The sequence below is a fragment of the Chaetura pelagica genome, unplaced genomic scaffold (genome assembly GCF_000747805.2).
Source record: "Chaetura pelagica isolate M959 unplaced genomic scaffold, ChaPel_1.0 scaffold46, whole genome shotgun sequence".
NCBI classification, from domain to species: Eukaryota; Metazoa; Chordata; class Aves; order Apodiformes; family Apodidae; genus Chaetura; species Chaetura pelagica.
The window spans coordinates 6,143,142-6,149,322 of NW_009954102.1; the positions used below are offsets into that span (position 1 = coordinate 6,143,142).

A 6,181-nucleotide genomic window follows, 5' to 3' on the forward strand; every position below is an offset into this window, starting at 1 on the left:
CTGAGAATGAAGCTGTCTTAACCCTTTCAGCACCTACAGTCCTGTCTGACTCCACAGCTTCCTTGGGGATAGACTCCAGGTATTTGCTCTCCACTCCATAAAGCAGCTCTTCTCTCTTACCTGCTTTAAGCTGCCATCTTAGTAGTCCTGATGTGTGCTCTTCACCACTGCATTCAGTTTAGCACTACCTCCACAGCTGTGTAAACCTTGATTGTATTCCCCCTTGGCTTTACCCACTCAAGTGAGGAGTCCCAGGCTTGTCAGCCCCCATCTCACCAGGCTCCAACCCCTTAAACATCTGCCTGTCCCCAACGATCTGATGGCACCTGGCATCCTGTCAGCGTTTTGGGCTGTCACTGAACCAAGAGCTGAGGATTTGGAGAACTGAAAAGCAGCACTACCAGATACTGTCGAGCTGATGCTCAACTGGCAGTTCCACGTAGGCATGGCAGAGATTACCTGTTCTTACAAACATTACTGGGCATTCAACTACCTGCAGGCTTGTCTGCCACCCCTTTTTCCTGCTCAGCTCTCCCTGCCATCAGCATGGCACTGGGCTACATCAGGGTTTGTTAACACCTCAAAAAATGGGAATGTCCACTGTTAAATCCCCTCTCCAGATGACTGGAGATGCTGAACAACGTTGGTACCAGAACCAGCTTTTGGGGAAGTCCATCACTGACTCTCTTCTATCGTGACAAGTCACTGATAAGTACCTCACTTCTTATTCTTCAAGGAACCTGCAATCCATAAAAGAATTTTTCCTTCACTCTCAGAGCAACTTCATTCCTTCAATAATTTGATGGAAAACTTTTATGATAAAGGTTCTCTGAAAACCCAAGTATGATACATCCACTAGAATCTCATGCACCTGTGTGCTCAGCAAGACTCCCAAACCTCAGCTTTCCCATCACAGCAGCATTTTGACATCTTGAGGAAAGCAAACATCCAGAAGTACTTTGCAGCTTTTCATGTACAAAGTATCAATGACAGCAAAGACACTGATAGCTTACAAACAACTGGAAACAATTTGAGACAAAAACAGAAGACCAAAGACCCAAAAAATGAAAGGAGAAATGCCCAAGTGACTTTCTGGCTGGGTTTGTGTCAGCAATTGAAGTGATGACAGGTAGGAAATACTCAAAGTCTAACACAAGATTAGCAATGGCAAATATAACAGAAAATATACTGAAATTAGATTAAAAGACAAGATCTAAAATACAGAAGCAGAGAGCTGCAAATAATCAGAAAATATTTATAATAAATAGACATGGGTGAAGAACCAGTGGCAGCCACCCTTGAATCAGAGAGTGGATGGTGACATGTTACTTCATGTATCAGGAAGTACACTGTGACCATAGCATCAAGGGAAGCTGCTTCGCAACAAGAGGAGGAAAAATAAGCAGAGAGTCTGCTGCTACAGCAATCAGGATTAAAGTACAACAGCTCCCTTCTCCATATTTAACCTACTAACCTTTAGAACACTCTTGTAAAGCAAGAACTTTTTTATTTTTTCTTCTTCTTCTTGTTAGAGAGGAACTACAACATTAATTACCCTTTCTCAGGGCATTAAAAACCACATTAAAACCAAATTCAGGAATCCCTGGTCTCAACACCTGCATGTGGTCCGCTACACCACAAACCTGTATTTTGCATCAGTCCTTCAACAGCAGGAAACTGATTTTCAAAAGCACAGGTCAGGATCCTCAATCAACAGTGCCAGTAGTTTCACCCAGAGCATCATCAATATGACTCTCTGACCTTTCAGAGACGTTACAATATTACAAAGGAAGTAAGTTCTAAAACAAGACATCAGTTGGGATCTCTGAAAACTGACACTAATTGATGTAAACATTAATACATGCACTATAATGTTAATAATTAACATCAAGTGTCAGTAAAAGTCTACAATTCTTACATCTCTGCCCCAACAGCTGGCCTGAACTTCAGTGGTTGGAAAATGATGCTGCCCACAAGCCTCATCTCCCAAGTAGCACTATAACCAAACTCAACATGCCCAAGACTCCTATTCATTGCCTTCACAACAAGTAAGGCATGTTTATTTTATTTTATTGGGTTTTACGTCACAGAATCACAGAATGTGAGGGCCTGGAAGGGACCTCTGGAGATCATAGAGTCCAACCCCCCTGACCAGAGCAGGATCACCACAGAAGTCATCCTCATTCAGGCTAACAAGAGTCTGTGCTGTGACAATACCAACAAAAAAAATTCTAGACACTTCAGCCTGTTGTGAGATGAGGCCACCACCAGCTGCCAGCCAGCAAAAATGAAATGAAAAATCTGACATTAACTGCAGCTGGAAATTTTAATATTGTTATTGTGCCAGTCCACTGTGGCTCAAGGCTTGTCAGTGTTTCCATTAGCAACACAGACTTTATGCATTTATGACTTGGCAGTACAAGGTCAATCCAGACTGTGTCTTGGCATAAAACACACTCAGCTGGGAAGTAACCACCCACTCCTGTTGCAAACTACAGCACTAGTCATAAAGGTCTGAAGATTTCATAACATCTGCTAAATACGTATTTCACAACACTTGTAAAATTTATCAAAATCACTGCAGGCTGATATGCAAAAATGCATATAAATCTAATTCAATAGCAAAAAATTATTGGGGTGATCTTACAGGGCTGTTTTTAAAATTGTACCTGTCACAGTAAAACAGTTCCTCATGGAAATGTATATATTATAAAATATCAAATCATTTAGGCACAGTAACATGTGAAACAAGACTTATTCCTCTTTATATACGGACAAAAATCCAAGACATCTAAATTCATCTATAGCCTCATGATGCCTATTAAAATAAACAAATAAGCAGGTGGTCCTGACCTACTTTTGAAGCAAGCGAGCAGCCTTCCCACCATAAGCTGCTTGCCCATGCATCCCTCCAGCTGGGACAGCAGGATCCTCCCCACTTCCCTCGCCAGAAGCAAAAAGCACTAAAGTCAGCAGGGCACTGGATAGAGAAAGCAGGTCAGATCGTCTGAAAGAACATGAGGAACAGACAGTTATAAATATGAAATCTATTTCTGAATTACAGGGCACAGAGAACTTCACTATCCAGCAAACCTAAGTTCTTAGCTAGATTCTTCAAGCATAAATACTATGACTTCAGCTGCCCATCTCCTTCTATATATGTCATTGTACCAAGAACAATCATCTTCAGACTTTTTACATTATTTCTACTCTAAACCACAAAACATCTTCTTGTACAAAAGCCACGTGCATTTCTGTTATTGGCCAAGTAGATCTTAAAGCAAGATCTTAAGCAGCAGAAAAATAGTCTCATCTCTAAAGAGCCTGAGATGAAGAATGCACAAAGGTAAATGTCTGAGCTTCCACATGTCCTTATTTCAGCTCTTTTCTTCTTCATTCCTATCTGTTTTCTTCCCATCAGAGCAGTAATACAGAACCCATGGACTGGCAAAATAACTTTATAATTCATGTTTTACTGGGCAGAAAATAAGGAAGTCAGAACTGAACCTATGACTTATTTTAGGGGAAAGGGAGGTACTTGAAGCTCGTGATAAATGCACAGGCAGTAGCTTTGCTTATACAAATTTACCTCTTCCCCTCACAGCCTGCAAAAACCTATCACTGAAAAATAACATACATACACACAAATGTGTGACTGTATATAAATACATATAAAAATTTGTACAGCTGCATACAGATGAGAAATTGTTAGCCATAACCTGTTGAAGCACAATGATACACCATGGCTCCTGGAACACAAAAATCTTCACATAGCTAATTACTTAAGCATCTTTTATCTCTTGCATTTACAGTCTCAGTTATTGAGACAGGCAGGCAGGTACAGGGCAGCTTTAACAGCTCCAGTCTCTTAAATCTTAAGATCATAGAATTATAGAATGGTTTGGGTTGGAAGAGACCTTAAATATCATCTTGTTCCACTGCCCCACATCCTTTCATTTTGCCAGTGTTTCCTCCTTGAATAGAAAACACGTTTTCTCATCCTTAATACAAGCACCCTCAGAGGCAAAATATTTAATAAAGGTAAAGAAAGATAAATAATTTGCAGCTACTTCTATCTGTCCCATTCCTTTGCCATGAACTGAAGGGAGACATTAAGACAATGTATAGCTTAAAATAGCTGAGAAGCTCCTGAGCTCTCTCCCTTGAGCATTTGGGAGGTCAGAACAGGTTCCTGCTCCCAAGAGAAGAGCCCGGCTAGGAGAGGTCACAAGCTGCCCATGACTCCCCAGAGAATTAAATGTTACTCTTCAAAACAGCAACAAATCATTTGAAAGATGAAAGCAGTTACCATCTGAAGAATGTACAAACTCGATAACCTTTGTTTTTTGCAAGATAAATTGCCTCCTGGGAAGCTTAACATGTGTCACAGGTTGATTTTTTTAATGGCTGGGTTTTTTTGCTTAATTTATGGCTGAAGTAGGAGCTGTTTAACAGTAAATCACCAGGTTAATTTTTTAAGTGTCAACTCACAACCAAGCTGAACCAACAATCAGGCAGTATAACTGGTCATCTTTGCATCTTCCAAAACTGAAATTGCTTCATATTCTGACTTTTGTACACCCCAATCAAAGTCATTTCTGTTCAGGACTAAGGTTAGAAAAAGTTTCCAGCTGAGATGAATCCCAAGCAGTTTTCACAGGGGCTAGACACACTCCTGTGGGAGTGACTTGTTGCTGTAGATCCTCAACACAGCACACCCCTTGCTCAAAGGCCATGATTGGCAAAGTAGAGCTTTGGAAATTCCCCTAAATGTTCCTTATATGAGTTCTATGCAGAGCTATACCTTTACATCTAAATTCTCATATGCTTCAAACATGAGAATACAGAAAGCAAGGACTCGAAGTCCTGGCAGATAAACTTCTTTGCCATCAAGCAATGCCAGAAGATATCTGTGGACTCTCTGTGCATAGCATAGTTTCATAACTGGTTGGAGAAATATTTTCAGAAAATGGAATTAATATTTATGCCAACTGCAGATTCAAATCACAATTTCTAACTTTCCCTCCCAGTAAGAAAAAATTAAGTAGTTACAGAAGAAGTGACTCAAGCCAGGCTCACACTTCTGCAGTGTACAGACAGAATCCCAGCATTTCCTTCTATTAAATCATACCCACATCATTTAGCATGAAGTTTAGAACAAATAAAATACTGGTGACTTATTAATCTATACTAAATATAGATCACATAATCAGACTGCCTCCTCCATCATCATCCATCAGGCAAGGTACCACTTCTTTCTCACAACACATAAATGTGGAATAAGCAGGATCTCTGGGAAGCATAAAGAAACTACTGAGTCACTTCAGATTTACAGACCAAAACTTGAGCCATTGAATAAATGTAACAATTGAAGGTGAAGAACAGGTAAACTGCCCTTTCTTGAGTAAGGAAAAAGCTCATCTCTACAGAAGAAATGTAGAATAGGCTGGATATTTGAGATCTTGATACAGACTATCATCATCATTAATATTGTTGTTGCTATTATTGCATTATTTTTAAAAAATATTTTTCTTAAATGGATAACTGGAGAGATAAGTGGAGAATTGGATGCCTATAAAGCTTGTGCCAAACAATGTCAAAACAGATTCTGATTTGAGGTCTTAATATTTGCAAAATATAAGAAACCTAATGATGTGTAATGTCTTGGCATCCTAAAAAGCTTTTGCTGATGTTACAGACTCTTTCCACCTGCTTTCAACAAAGACCAAAGCCCAGATGCAGAAAAGCACAATAGTCACATCATCAGGCCCACCAACAGCACAGCAAAGAAACCTAACAGGAGTAACTAAAGGAAGCACAGATACCTACATCAATGTTTCCCAACCATTTGATTAAGTAAAAAAAAATCAAGGGTAAGAATACTTCTAAAAATAATGCCTAAGAAATATTTTATGGTGCTACCACATTCACAGAGAGATAAAAACATCTTAAAATGTTAAATGCATTTATTTTCTATTCTACTTGTTTATACATACAAAAAATTTAATTGTATTTCTTGTGATTGTTTTATCAACTAACAGTTAATACCCTGTCAATGAGCAGCCACAGAACAGTGCTTTAGATCAATGAAACCAAGAATTGCACAGGGCAGAGGACAAGACACAGATTCAGCTCTCACAGCACGAGATGTTTGATCAATTTTCCCCCACAAGGGAAGGTA

General features: G+C 39.5%; 1 protein-coding gene across 1 annotated transcript in view; it reads right to left on the reverse strand.

Annotated features, from left to right (window-relative positions):
* CD2AP (CD2-associated protein) overlaps positions 1-6,181 on the reverse strand; it is a 136,846-nt gene that overhangs the window by 40,652 nt on the left and 90,013 nt on the right. The window lies entirely within an intron of this gene.